This window comes from Triticum urartu, chromosome 2A, assembly GCF_056163025.1.
Source record: "Triticum urartu cultivar PI428250 chromosome 2A, HENAU_Tu73, whole genome shotgun sequence".
In the NCBI taxonomy this organism is placed as follows: Eukaryota; Viridiplantae; Streptophyta; class Magnoliopsida; order Poales; family Poaceae; genus Triticum; species Triticum urartu.
This window is the reverse complement of record NC_141874.1, coordinates 720,488,680-720,504,814: the sequence shown is the minus strand read 5'-3', so window position 1 is coordinate 720,504,814 and position 16,135 is coordinate 720,488,680.

Genomic DNA, 16,135 nt, shown 5'->3' with positions numbered 1-16,135 from the left:
TTGCGAACCGTGCCTCATGGGCAAGATGAAAAAAACGCCGTTCTCCGGTACTATGGAGAGAGCAACAGATTTGTTGGAAATCATACATACAGATGTATGTGGTCCGATGAATATCGAGGCTCGTGGCGGATATCGTTATTTTCTCACCTTCACAGATGATTTAAGCAGATATGGGTATATCTACTTAATGAAACATAAGTATGAAACATTTGAAAAGTTCAAGGAATTTCAGAGTGAAGTTGAAAATCATCGTAACAAGAAAATAAAGTTTCTACGATCTGATCGTGGAGGAGAATATTTGAGTTACGAGTTTGGTGTACATTTGAAAAATTGTGGAATAGTTTCGCAACTCACACCACCCGGAACACCTCAGCGTAATGGTGTGTCCGAACGTCGTAATCGTACTTTACTAGATATGGTGCGATCTATGATGTCTCTTACTGATTTACCGCTATCGTTTTGGGGATACGCTCTAGAGACGGCCGCATTCACGTTAAATAGGGCACCATCAAAATCCGTTGAGACGACGCCTTATGAACTGTGGTTTGACAAGAAACCAAAGTTGTCGTTTCTGAAAGTTTGGGGCTGCGATGCGTATGTGAAAAAGCTTCAACCTGATAAGCTCGAACCCAAATCGGAGAAATGTGTCTTCATAGGATATCCAAAGGAAACTATTGGATACACCTTCTATCACAGATCCGAAGGCAAGACTTTTGTTGCTAAATTCGGAAACTTTCTAGAGAAGGAGTTTCTCTCAAAAGAAGTGAGTGGGAGGAAAGTAGAACTTGACGAGGTAACTGTACCTGCTCCCTTATTGGAAAGTAGTACATCACAGAAAACTATTTCAGTGACACCTACACCAGTGAGTGAGGAAGCGAATGATAATGATCATGAAACTTCAGATCAAGATACTACTGAACCTCGTAGATCAACCAGAGTGAGATCCGCGCCAGAGTGGTACGGTAATCCTGTTCTGGAAGTCATGCTACTAGATCATGATGAACCTACGAACTATGAAGAAGCGATGGTGAGCCCAGATTCCGCAAAATGGCTTAAAGCCATGAAATCTGAGATGGGATCCATGTATGAGAACAAAGTATGGACTTTGGTTGACTTGCCCGATGATCGGCAAGCAATTGAGAATAAATGGATCTTCAAGAAGAAGACTGACGCTGACGGTAATGTTACTGTCTACAAAGCTCGACTTGTCGCAAAAGGTTTTCGACAAGTTCAAGGGATTAACTACGATGAGACCTTCTCACCTGTAGCGATGCTTAAGTCTGTCCGAATCATGTTAGCAATTGCCGCATTTTATGATTATGAAATTTGGCAGATGCATGTCAAAACTGCATTCCTGAATGGATTTCTGGAAGAAGAGTTGTATACGATGCAACCAGAAGGTTTTGTCGATCCAAAGGGAGCTAACAAAGTGTGCAAGCTCCAGCGATCCATTTATGGACTGGTGCAAGCCTCTCGGAGTTGGAATAAACGCTTTGATAGTGTGATCAAAGCATTTGGTTTTATACAGACTTTCGGTGAAGCCTGTATTTACAAGAAAGTGAGTGGGAGCTCTGTAGCATTTCTGATATTATATGTGGATGACATATTACTGATTGGAAATGATATAGAATTTCTGGATAGCATAAAGGGATACTTGAATAAGAGTTTTTCAATGAAAGATCTCGGTGAAGCTGCTTACATATTAGGCATAAAGATCTATAGAGATAGATCAAAACGCTTAATTGGACTTTCACAAACAACATACCTTGACAAAATTTTGAAGAAGTTCAAAATGGATCAAGCAAAGAAAGGATTCTTGCCTGTGTTACAAGGTGTGAAATTGAGTAAGACTCAATGCCCGACCACTGCAGAAGATAGAGAGAATATGAAAGATGTTCCCTATGCATCAGCGATAGGATCTATCATGTATGCAATGCTGTGTACCAGACCTGATGTGTGCCTTGCTATAAGTCTAGCATGGAGGTACCAAAGTAATCCAGGAGTGGATCACTGGACAGCGGTCAAGAACATCCTGAAATACCTGAAAAGGACAAAGGATATGTTTCTCATATATGGAGGTGACAAAGAGCTCGTCGTAAATGGTTACGTTGATGCAAGCTTTGACACTGATCTGGACGATTCTAAATCGCAAACCGGATACGTGTTTACATTAAACGGTGGAGCTGTTAGTTGGTGCAGTTCTAAACAAAGCGTCGTAGCGGGATCTACATGTGAAGCGGAGTACATAGCTGCTTCGGAAGCAGCGAACGAAGGAGTCTGGATGAAGGAGTGCATATCCGATCTAGGTGTCATACCTAGTGCATCGGGTCCAATGAAAATCTTTTGTGACAATACTGGTGCAATTGCCTTGGCAAAGGAATCCAGATTTCACAAGAGAACCAAGCACATCAAGAGACGCTTCAATTCCATCCGGGATCTAGTCCAGGTGGGAGACATAGAGATTTGCAAGATACATACGGATCTGAATGTTGCAGACCCGTTGACTAAGCCTCTACCACGAGCAAAACATGATCAGCACCAAGGCTCCATGGATGTTAGAATCATTACGGTGTAATCTAGATTATTGACTCTAGTGCAAGTGGGAGACTGAAGGAAATATGCCCTAGAGGCAATAATAAAGTTATTATTTATTTCCTTATAATCATGATAAAAGGTTTATTATTCATGCTAGAATTGTATTAACCGGAAACATAATACATGTGTGAATACATAGACAAACAAAGTGTCACTAGTATGCCTCTACTTGACTAGCTCGTTAATCAAAGATGGTTATGTTTCCTAACCATGAACAATGAGTTGTTATTTGATTAACGGGATCACATCATTAAGAGAATGATCTGATTGACATGACCCATTCCATTAGCTTAGCACCCGATCGTTTAGTATGTTGCTATTGCTTTCTTCATGACTTATACATGTTCCTGTAACTATGAGATTATGCAACTCCCGTTTACCGGAGGAACACTTTGGGTACTACCAAACGTCACAACATAACTGGGTGATTATAAAGGAGTACTACAGGTGTCTCCAAAGGTACATGTTGGGTTGGCGTATTTCGAGATTAGGTTTTGTCACTCCGATTGTCGGAGAGGTATCTCTAGGCCCTCTCGGTAATGCACATCACATAAGCCTTGCAAGCATTGCAACTAATGAGTTAGTTGCAAGATGATGTATTACGGAACGAGTAAAGAGACTTGCCGGCAACGAGATTGAACTAGGTATGGGATACCGACGATCGAATCTCGGGCAAGTAACATACCGATGACAAAGGGAACAACGTATGTTGTTATGCGGTCTGACCGATAAAGATCTTCGTAGAATATGTAGGAGCCAATATGGGCATCGAGGTCCCGCTATTGGTTATTGACCGGAGACATGTCTCGGTCATGTCTACATTGTTCTCGAACCCGTAGGGTCCGCACGCTTAAGGTTACGATGACAGTTATATTATGAGTTTATGCATAAGGTTACGATGACAGTTATATTACGATGACAGTTACGATGACGCTTAAGGTTACCGGAACCCCCCGGGAGCTAAATGGGCCATGATGGGCCTTAGTGGAAAAGAGAAGAGGCAGCCCTACATGGGCTGCGCGCCTCCCCCTTCCCCTAGTCATATTAGGACTAGGAGAGGTGGCCGGCCCCCTCTCTCTCTTTCCCCCCTCCGCGAATCCTATTCCAACTAGGATTGGGGGGGGGGAATCCTACTCCCAGAGGGAGTAGGACTCTCCTGGCGCGCCACACCTTGGCCGGCCAGCCTCCCCCCTCTAGTCCTTTATATACTGAGGCAGAGGCACCCTAGAACACACAAGTTGATCCACGTGATCTATTCCTTAGCCGTGTGCGGTGCCCCCAGCCACCATAATCCTCGATAATACTGTAGCGGAGTTTAGGCGAAGCCCTGCTGCTGTAGTACATCAAGATCGTCACCACGCCGTCGTGCTGACGGAACTCTTCCCCGACACTTTGCTGGATCGGAGTCCGGGGATCGTCATCGGGCTGAACGTGTGCTCGGACTCGGAGGTGCCGTAGTTTCGATGCTTGATCGGTCGGATCGGGAAGACGTACGACTACTTCCTTTACATTGCGTCAACGCTTCCGCAGTCGGTCTGCGTGGGTACGTAGACAACACTCTCCCATCTCGTTGCTATGCATCACATGATCTTGCGTGAGCGTAGGAATTTTTTTGAAATTATTACGAAACCCAATAGAAAACCCCATCTTTTTTATCCTCGATGGCAACAATACAATACGTGCCTTGCTGCCCTACTGTCACTCGGAAAGGACATCGCAAGATTGAACCCAAAGCTAAGCACTTCTCCCATTGCAAGAAAGATCAATCTAGTAGGCCAAACCAAACTGATAATTCGAAGAGACTTGCAAAGATAACCAATCATACATAAAAGAATTCAGGGAAGATTCAAATATTGTTCATAGATAAACTTAATCATAAACCCACAATTCATCGATCTCAACAAACACACTGCAAAAGAAGATTACATCGAATAGATCTCCACAAGAGAGGGGGAGAACTTTGTATCGAGATCGAAAAAGATAGAAGAAGCCATCTAGCTAATAACTATGGACCCGAAGGTCTGAGGTAAACTACTCACACTTCATCAGAAGGGCTATGGTGTTGATGTAGAAGCCCTCCGTGATCGATGCCCCCTCCGGCGGAGCTTCGGAACAGGCCCCAAGATGGGATCTCATGGATACAGAAAGTTACGATGGTGGATTTAGGGTTTTGGCTCCGTCTCTGATCGTTTGGGGGTACGTAGGTATATATTGAAGGAAGAAGTACGTCGGTGGAGCAACAGGGGGCCCACGAGGGTGGAGGGCGCGCCTGGGGGGGAGGGGGGTAGGCACGCCCCCTACCTCATGGCTTTCCTGTTGGTTGCTTGACGTAGGGTCCAAGTCTCCTGGATCTTGTTCATTCCAAAAATCACGTTCCCGAAGGTTTCATTCCGTTTGAACTCCGTTTGATATTCCTTTTCTTCGAAACCCTAAAATAGGTAAAAACAACAATTATGGGCTGGGCCTCCGGTTAGTAGGTTAGTCCAAAAAATAATATAAAAGTGTATAATAAAGCCCAATAATGTCCAAAACAGAAGATAATATAGCATGGAGCAATCAAAGATTATAGATACGTTGGAGACGTATCAGCAATCAACATGCTCACACAATAAAATGGCAAATGAAATATGTGACAAAGCATGCACAAACACTCTAGCATCTATCAAGCAATTGGCGATGACTAGGTCATCTATATATGAGTATATTGACTTAGGAGTCAAATGAGAACATTTGATCATAGGTCATACTCATCGTTTAAGCACAAGTGGGGTTGCCACTTTTACATAAAGCATTGTTGTGTTCACACCATTAGAGTTGTTTTAGCTCAGTTGATTAGAGTAAAGCTCCCCCTAGATGTGATATCCCCCCTAAGAGGGATGAACTAACCTTGGGTTTTGTCGATGATGACTTCATGTAGATGTTGAAGATGTGGATGCTCAATGTTGATGTAGATCATTTGGAGCAATCCATTGGAGTGAGTTGCACTTTCAATACCTACACGGGTTAGTCCCACAAGGAACAAACAAGGATATCCATAGACATAGAGTGATATACACACAATATGATGTCCATGAAAGCATTAGGTTACCTTGTCCCTTGTCTTACCAACAAGAGGGTTTGTGACTCCTTGAACTAGTGCAAGATGTGGAAGTTGTTTGCACTTGTCCTTGCCAAAATAATATGAGTGAAGTATGTTGGCGGAGTCACCCTCAAGAACTCTCTAGTTCTTCTTCTTTGGGATCCACATCATCTTGATGGGAATCCTTGGAGTTGTAGTCGTACTTGATGAAGTAGAACTTGATGTAGTCTTGGGAACCCACTTGACCAAGGCCTTAGGATCTTCTTCAAATGCATCAATTTCCTCTTGAAGCTTGTCCTTGCCCTTTTGCTTGTGGTCTTGTGGTGGAAGATCGTCTTGAGCTTGTGTCCCTTGGAAAGAAGTAGGATCATACTTCTCTTGTTGAGGAACAAACTTCGTCTTGGGGTATTGATCTTCATCCCACTCAACTCCATTGGCATTGAACTTTCGTTCAAAACCAATACCTTGATTCTTCCTGTGCCTTCCTTGCTTGCATAAAATTTCCTCAAATTGCTTAATCCCGGCAAGGCTCTTGTAAACACCTTTCTCTATAATTCCCTTCAATAATCTATTTTCTTGCTCAAGTGCAACTTGGCTAAGAGAATCGTTAGTGGAATCAAGAGAACTACTAGAAGCAACAATATTGGATTTAACATGATTATTGTTACTACTAGAAGAAGAATCTTTCTTACTCTTGTTGCTAGATTTTACTTGTGGCATATAAGTAAACAATAGTAAACGCTTCACAATGTAAGAAGAACTTTTCTTGCGAAGATCGTCATTGATTTCTTTTAAGAACCAATGTCTTGCTCAAGGTTGAGCTTTTCAAAGCGTGGCTTCTCATGAGTCTTTAAAAGCTCTCGAAGATTATCCAAGGTAGTTTCATGAGATAACTTAAGAGTGTTTAGTTCTTTAGTTCGACGCTCAATCTCCTTCTTATCATCATCATTCATTTTATCTTGATTAGCATGATTATTAGCAACTTCATCCTAGTTTTCATCACTAGAGTTGTCAACAACTAAATTATCATCACCTAGCAAATCATCTTCATCACTATTGAAATCAACATCCTTGGGGTGTGATACCTTTGGGACTTTAGACATGAAGCATCTTCCAACTCCTTCATTTGGTGAGTCAAATATGTCGTAGGAGTTGGTTGACACAAGTGCTAGACCGGCAACACCTTCATCTTGAGTATATTCTGAGTCGGAGTGATATCTTCACTCGGAGTGATTGTCGGAGTCGGAGCCGGATACCCATTCACCAACATGATCTTGATGTCTTCGTTTTGTGTAGCTCCTTGATGACGTGTCCTTCCTTTCCGAATCCTTGCTTCTCCAAGATGTTCTTCGTTCATAACGATCATCTCTACTCCTTCTTTCTCTTGGTGGTGATTCTTCTCTTCTACTTCTCCTTTTGGGTGAATCTTCTCTTCGTTTGTAGGGAGTCGTACACTCATTGGAGTAGTGTTCGGGTCTTCCAAAATTGTAGCAATTACATTCACGACTCGAAGATCTTTTGTCATTGTAGGACCTTGACTTAGAACTTCTTTCCTTGCTTCTACTCTTGTAGAACTTGTTGAAGTTCTTCACCATTAGGCTCAATTCCTCATTGAAGGTTTGTTTCTCACTTGATGATGTAGGAGAATCGCATGAGGCCTTGTAAGCACCACTTGACTTGTTGTGACGCTCTTCCTTATCCTTGAGTGACATCTCATGAGCAACAATTCTTCCAATGACTTTTGTTGGCTTGAGATCTTTGTACTTGGGCATCATTTGGATCGATGTGCACACGGTATCATATTTTCCATCCAAGGATCTTAGGATCTTCTTGATGATGAATCTATCGGTCATCTCCTCACTTCCTAAGCCGGCGATCTCATTTGTGATGAGAGCAAGCCTAGAGTACATTTCAGCGACACCTTCACCATCCTTCATTTTGAACTTGTTAAGTTGACTTTGAAGCACATCCAATTTGGACTCCTTGACGAAGTCGGTACCCTCGTGCATATCAATCAAAGTATCCCAAATTTCCTTTGCATTCTCAAGACGGCTGATTTTGTTGAATTCTTCGGAGCACAATCCGTTGAAGTGGATATCGCAAGCTTGAGCATTGTATTGCAGCATCTTTAACTCTTTCGCATAAGCTTCACAGTTCGGTTCTCTCCCATCAAAGAATTCACCTTGCAAGCCAATACACACAATAGCCCAAACAGCGGGGTTATGTCCAAGAATATGCATTTTCATCTTATGCTTCCAACTAGCAAAATTAGTACCATCAAAGTAAGGACCTCTACGGTGGTAATTTCCCTTGCTAGACGCCATACTCTCCTGGGTTGTTAGACCAATGCTATGATCACCAAAAGCTATGGAAATCAAGGCAAATGGAGACCAAAGCTATGATACCACTTGTAGGATCGAAAGTATGTCTAGAGGGGGGTGATTAGGCTACTTGACCAAATAAAAATCTAGCCTTTTCCCAATTTTAAGTTTTGGAAGATTTTAGCAAATTAAAACAAGTCAAGCAATCAACCTACACATGCAAGTCTAAGACTATAGCCGCAGAATGTAAGACATTGCATATGAAGGTAAAGGGAGGAGTTTGGAGGGAGCAAACGCAATGTAGACACGGAGATTTTTGGCGTGGTTCCGATAGGTGATGTTATCGTACATCCATGTTGATGGAGACTTCAACCCAAGAAGGGTAACGGTTGCGCGAGTCCACGGAGGGCTCCACCCATGAAGGGTCCACGAAGAAGCAACCTTGTCTATCCCACCATGGCCATCGCCCACGAAGGACTTGCCTCACTAGGGTAGATCTTCACGAAGTAGGTGATCTCCCTGCCCGTACAAACTCCTTGGTTCAACTCCACAATCTTGTCGGAGGCTCCCAAGTGACACCTAACCAATCTAGGAGACATCACTCTCCAAAAGATAATAGATGGTGTGTTGATGATGAACTCCTTGCTCTTGTGCTTCAAATGATAGTCTCCCCAACAGTCAACTCTCTCTGACAGATTTAGATTTGGTGGGAAATATGATTTGAGTGGAAAGCAACTTGGGGAAGGCTAGAGATCAAGATTCATATGGTTGGAATGGAATATCTTGGTCTCAACACATGAGTAGGTGGTTATCTCTCAGAAAATGTATGTTGGAACTGTAGGCACGTTCCGATGGTTGATGGCAGCTGGAACTCCGTCGGTATTTCCTCCGAGAGGGAGGGATGATGTAGCACAACGACAGTAGAGTATTTCCCTCAGTTATGAAACCAAGGTATCGAACCAGTAGGAGAACCAAGCAACACAACGTAAGCAGCACCTGCACACAAATAACAACACCTCGCAACCCGATGTGTTAAAGGTGTTGTCAATCCCTTTCGGGTAACGGCGCCAGAAATTGGCAAGTTGACAAGAGAAAGGTTGTAATAGATTGGATAAATAGATCACAAATAAAATAAAGTGCAGCAAAGTATTTTTGGATTTTTGGTTTAATAGATTTGAAAATAAAAGCAAGAAAAAAGTAGATCGCAAAGGCAAATATATGAGAAATAAGACCCGGGGGCCGTAGGTTTCACTAGTGGCTTCTCTCAAAAAAATAGCAAACGGTGGGTAAACAAATTACTGTTGGGAAATTGATAGAACTTCAAATAATTATGAAGATATCTAGGCAATGATCGTTACATAGGCATCATGTCCAAGATTAGTAGACCGACTCTGACTTCTCTCAAAAAATAGCAAATGGTGGGTAAACAAATTACTATTGGGAAATTGATAGAACTTCAAATAATTATGACGATATCTAGGCAATGATCGTTACATAGGCATCACGTCCAAGATTAGTAGACCGACTCCTTCCTGCATCTACTACTATTACTCCACACATCGACCGCTATCCCATATGCATCTAGTGTATTAAGTTCATGGAAAAACGAAACAATGCAATAAGAACAATGACATGATGTAAACAAGATCTGTTTATCTATATGGCGGTAGATATATATCTCGTTTTTTATCCTTAGTAGCAACGATACATACATGTCGGTTCCCTTTCTGTCACTGGGATCAAGCACCGTAAGATCGAACCCACTACCGGGTACCTCTTCCCATTGCAAGAAAAATAGATCGAGTTGGCCAGACAAAACCCAAATATCAGAGAAGAAATACGAGGCTATAAGAGATCACACATAAAAGATATCAAAGAAACTCAAATACTTTCATGGATATAAAAACATAGATCTGATCATAAACTCGAAGTTCATCGATCCCAACAAACACATCGCAAAAGAGTTACATCATATGGATCTCCAAGAGACCATTGTATTGAGAGTCAAGAGAGAGACATGAAGCCATCTAGCTACTAACTACGGACCCGAAGGTCTACAAAGAACTACTCACGCATCATTGAAGAGGCAGCAATGGAAGTGGTGAACCCCTCCATGATGGTGTCTAGATTGGATCTGGTGTTTCTGGACTCTGCGTCGGCTGGATGAATATTTCGTCGACTTCCCTAGGGTTTTGGGAATATTTGGGTATTTATAGAGCAAAGAGGCGGTCCGGGGGCACCCGAGATGGGCACAATCCACAGGGGCGCGCCAGGGCCTCCTGGCGCGCCCTGGGGGGTTGTGCCCCCCTCGGGGCACCCCCACGTCCAAACAGGGCCCATCTGCTTCCTTTTGGCCCATAAAAATCATCATAAAGTTTCATGCCATTTGGACTCCATTTGATATTGATTACGTGTGATGTAAAAAACAGGAACTGGTGCTACCTCTTGAGCATTGCGTTGGTTTTCCCTTGAAGAATAAAGGGTGATGTAGCAAAGTAGCGTAAGTATTTCCCTCAGTTTTTGAGAACCAAGGTATCAATCTAGTAGGAGCCCACGCACGAGTCCCTCGCACCTACACAAACAAATAAAATCCTCGCAGCCAACGAAATAAAGGGGTCGTCAATCCCTTCACGATCACTTACGAAAGTGAGATCTGATAGATATGATAAGATAATATTTTTGGTATTTTTATGATAAAGATGCAAAGTAAATAAAGCAAAATAAAAATGGCACCAGAAATAGCTTGTTAACGGGAGATTAATATGATGGAAAATAGACCCGGGGCCATAGGTTTCACTAGTGGCTTCTCTCGAGTGCATAAGTATTACGGTAGGTAAACAAATTACTGTTGAGCAATTCACAGAATTGAGCATAGTTATGAGAATATCTAGGTATGATCATGTATATAGGCATCACGTCCGAGACAAGTAGACCGACTCCTGCCTGCATCTACTACTATTACTCCACACATCGACTGCTATCCAGCATGCATCTAGAGTATTAAGTTCAAAGGAACAGAGTAACGCTTTAAGTAAGATGACATGATGTAGAGGGATAAACTCATGCAATATGATATAAACCCCATCTTGTTATCCTCGATGGCAACAGTACAATACGTGCCTTGCTGCCCCTACTGTCACTGGAAAGGACACCGCAAGATTGAACCCAAAGCTAAGCACTTCTCTCATTGCAAGAAAGATCAATCTAGTAGGCCAAACCAAACTGATAATTCGAAGAGACTTGCAAAGATAACCAATCATACATAAAAGAATTCACAGAAGATTCAAATATTATTCATAGATAAACTTGATCATAAACCCATAATTCATCGATCTCAACAAACACACTGCAAAAGAAGATTACATCGAATAGATCTCCATGAGAATCGTGGAGAACTTTGTATTGAGATCCAAAGAGAGAGAAGAAGCCATCTAGCTAATAACTATGGACCCGAAGGTCTGAGGTAAACTACTCACACATCATCGGAGAGGCTATGGTGTTGATGTAGAAGCCCTCCGTGATCGATGCCCCCTCCGGCGGAGCTCCAAAAAAGGCCCCAAGATGGGATCTCACGGGTACGGAAGGTTGCGGCGGTGGAATTAGGTTTTTGGCTCTGTATCTGGTAGTTTGGGGGTACGTAGGTATATATAGGAGGAAGAAGTACGTCGGTGGAGCAACGTGGGCCCCACGAGGGTGGAGGGCGCGCCTGGGGGGTAGGCGCGCCCCCTACCTCGTGCCTTCCTGGTTGCTTTCTTGATGTAGGGTCCAAGTCCTCTGGATCACGTTCGTTCCAAAAATCACGTTCCCGAAGGTTTCATTCCCTTTGGACTCCGTTTGATATTATTTTTCTGCGAAACTCTGAAATAGGCAAAAAACAGCAATTCTGGGTTGGGTCTCCGGTTAATACGTTAGTCCCAAAAATAATATAAAAGTGTATAATAAAGCCCAATAATGTCCAAAACAGAATATAATATAGCATGGAACAATAAAAAATTATAGATGCATTGGAGACGTATCAACTGGCACTGGGCACTATGTCAATAGGTTAGTACAAAAATGATATAAAATGATTGTAAAACATCTAAGATTGATAATAAAACACCATGGAACAATAACAAATTATAGATATGTTGGAGACGTATCAATGGCTCTCCTTACTAATGAAGGAAGGGTGGAGGGGTATATATAGCCTCCACACAAAATCTAATCGTTACACACAAATCACCAAACTCGGTGGGACCGAATCATGAAACTCGGTCGGACCAATTTAGTTCAAAATGTGAACGTTAGGATTTTCGGTGGGACCGACGTGTCAACTCGGTAGGACCAATTTCACTAGGGTTAAGGCATAACGTAATCTCGGTGAGACCGATCGCATAAACTCGGTAGGACCGATTTCTGTAATTGGCAAACAGATAGTTGGTGAGGCAAACTCGGTGGGACTGATTCGCCCATTTCGGTTGGACCGAAATGTTACGAAAGCGAAACAGAGAGTTTGGATTGCTAACTCGGTGGGACCGATCGCTCATCTCGGTTGGACCGATATGTTATTAAGGGAAACAGAGAGTTTGCAATCCCATCTCGGTGAGACCGAGATCCCTATCGGTGAGACCGAAGTGACTAGGGTTTCTGGCAGTGGCTATGTCAAGTGAACTCGGTGGCGCCGGATAGATCAAATCGGTAGGGCGAGTTTGACTTTTGGTTTGGGACATATGTGGATATGAGAAAGTGGTTGAGGGCTTTTGGAGCATATCACTAAGCATTTTGAGCAAGCAAGCCATTATGCAACACCTCATCCACTTTTAATAGTATTGGCTTTTCCTATGGACTCAATGTGATCTTGGATCACTAAAATGAAAATGTAGAGTCTTGAGCTTGAGCCAATATGTGTCCTTAGCATTTTGAGGGGTCCACATTCCTAATCCATGCCATGCCAATCATTGAACTTTCTGAAATGATCATCTTGAAATAGCATTAGTTCAATGAGCTATATGTTGTTAGTAATTACCAAAACCACCCGGGGATAGTTGCACTTTCACCCTCTCCGAAACCGGAGGGTGGACCTCAAGTAAGTCTCCTTCATCTTTGCTACTTGTGAACTATGTTGGGATTTCCCCGAAGAGGAGAGGATGATGCAGTACATTAGAGATAAGTATTTCTCTCAGTTAAGAACCAAGGTTATCAATGCAGTAGGAGAACCATGCAACACCTCGTTAGCAGCACCTGCATGCAAAATACCAAATCCTTACAACCCAACATGAACAAGGGGTTGGCAATCCTTGGGCGGTTAAATTCTCTGCAACACAAATAAAATTTCACATGTGTCCCCAACAGTTCCAACAAGGGTTGCCAATCCTTGCTAGTTGCACAAGCTGACTAAAATATAATTCACTAGTGCATAAGATCCTACTACAGACATTCATAAAAATGTCGTTAGTGACACGGAAGAGGGATGTCGCTACATCACGCACTTGGCCTCTTATTATTCCTCATAACTGCCCATTGCATTCTTCAAAAATAAGATGACACCAAATAATAAAGTGTTGGTCTCAGAGAGAGAAAGTCGAACGTTTACCTAAAAATGATTAGAACAAAATCCATAAAATGCTCACATCATGAAAATAATTGACCTTATGTCCTACCCAAAACATGTGCCTAGCTTTCGACGCATGAATTAAGGAATCGAACATATATAAACTTGCATAAAAAGATACGACATGTTTAGTAGGTCAAAAAAGAGTCTACATTAGTTATATACATTGAAGTTCTTCATATTTACAACACAGATGGCAACTCTAACTATGTTAACTAAAATTTTGGTAACACTTTCATCTAGGCGCCGACATTCAACATACTCTACCAATAAGCATGAAGATAAACTCAGAAATTCCCTCGGAATCATAGTGTACTCTTGGTTCTTATGAACATGAATAGTTAACAAAGTGCAAAATTTCTTCATATTTTGAAGAACAAGGAGCCACCGGTGATTCATGTGAAACCTTTGAAGCCTCCACTTGTGAACCAGTAGAGAAAATCAAATGTGGGCACCTGAGGTAAAAGTCTTACCACAAAATTAGAAAATTGAGTTAGAACTACTCATTTATGATGTACATATGAAAAAGAGTAACGCATAACGGTACTGCATATCAAGTTTTCATCATCAATCCATAGTCAAGACCAACATCAATCCATAAAATCTATTACAAATCCATAACAAGTTGATCTCATGAATATAACCTCCAGAATGATGAAGTGCCACAAGAGGATCCTTCTTGCCTCATGGACATGCTCCCGTAAGAAATAAGAAGAAAACCTCTAGGATGATGGAGTATGTCACTACTTCTAGAAACCATTGACGGTGTCAATCCATTCACCAATTTACATTTCTAGTTGGACTTGGACTTGTTTCCTTGTAGCTTAGTATTTGGTATAAGCCAGGGTTTAGGGGTTCCGTCGATGCCGAGTCACCCTAAATGCTAGAAGCTATGGTTTCGTGGTTCCATCAACATCGATGCATCCTAAATGGTAGAAGCTAGGTTTTAGGGTTTTCGTCAACGTTAATGCACCCTAAATGGTTGAAGCAAGGTTTTAGGAGTACCATCAACGTCGAGGCACCCAATGATGGAAACTAGGTTTTAGGGTTTATGTCAATAGTAGAAGCTGGGTGCAACATGATACATAGAGGTTTGAGGTGAAGGAAATATGCCCTAGAGGCAATAATAAAGTTATTATTTATTTCCTTATATCATAATAAATGTTTATTATTCATGCTAGAATTGTATTAACCATAACATAATACATGTGCGAATACATAGACAAACAGAGTGTCACTAGTATGCCTCTACTTGACTAGCTCGTTAATCAAAGATGGTTATGTTTCCTAACCATGAACAAAAGAGTTGTTATTTGATTAACGAGATCACATCATTAGTTGAATGATCTGATTGACATGACCCATTCCATTAGCTTAGCACCCGATCGTTTAGTATGTTGCTATTGCTTTCTTCATGATGTATACATGTTCCTATGACTATGAGATTATGCAGCTCCCGTTTGCCGGAGGAACACTTTGGGTGCTACCAAACGTCACAACGTAACTGGGTGATTACAAAGGAGCATTACAGGTGTCTCCAAAGGTAGATGTTGGGTTGGCGTATTTCGAGATTAGGATTTGTCACTCCGATTGTCGGAGAGGTATCTCTGGGCCCTCTCGGTAATGCACATCACATAAGCCTTGCAAGCATTACAACTAATATGTTAGTTGTGAGATGATGTATTACGGAACGAGTAAAGAGACTTGCCGGTAACGAGATTGAACTAGTTATTGGATACCGACGATCGAATCTCGGGCAAGTAACATACCGATGACAAAGGGAACAACGTATGTTGTTATGCGGTCTGACCGATAAAGATCTTCGTAGAATATGTAGGAGCCAATATGGGCATCCAGGTCCCGCTATTGGTTATTGACCGGAGACGTGTCTCGGTCATGTCTACATTGTTCTCGAACCGTAGGGTCCGCACGCTTAAAGTTACGATGACAGTTATTATGAGTTTATGCATTTTGATGTACCGAAGTTAGTTCGGAGTCCCGGATGTGATCACGGACATGACGAGGAGTCTCGAAATGGTCGAGACATAAATATTGATATATTGGACGACTATATTCGAACACTGGAAGTGTTCCGGATGAATTTCGGATAAAACCGGAGCACCGGGGGGTTACCGGAACCCCCCCGGGGGATTAATGGGCCTTATGGGCCTAATGTGGAGAAGAGGAAGGGGCTGCCAGGGCAGGCCGCGCGCCCCCTCTCCCCCTAGTCCGAATTGGACAAGGAGGGAGGGGCGGCGCCCCCCCTTTCCTTCTCTCCCCCCCTCTCTCCTACTTGGACAAGGAAAAGGGGGAGGAGTCCTACTCTAGGACTCCTCCTGCGCCCACCTCCTGGCCGGCCGCACCCCTTCCCTTGGCTCCTTTATATACGGAGGCAGGGGGCACCCTAGAACACACAAGTTGATCCACGTGATCGTTCCTTAGCCGTGTGCGGTGCCCCCTGCCACCATATTCCACCTCGGTCATATCGTTGTAGTGCTTAGGCGAAGCCCTGCATCGGTAGAACATCATCATCGTCACCACGCCGTC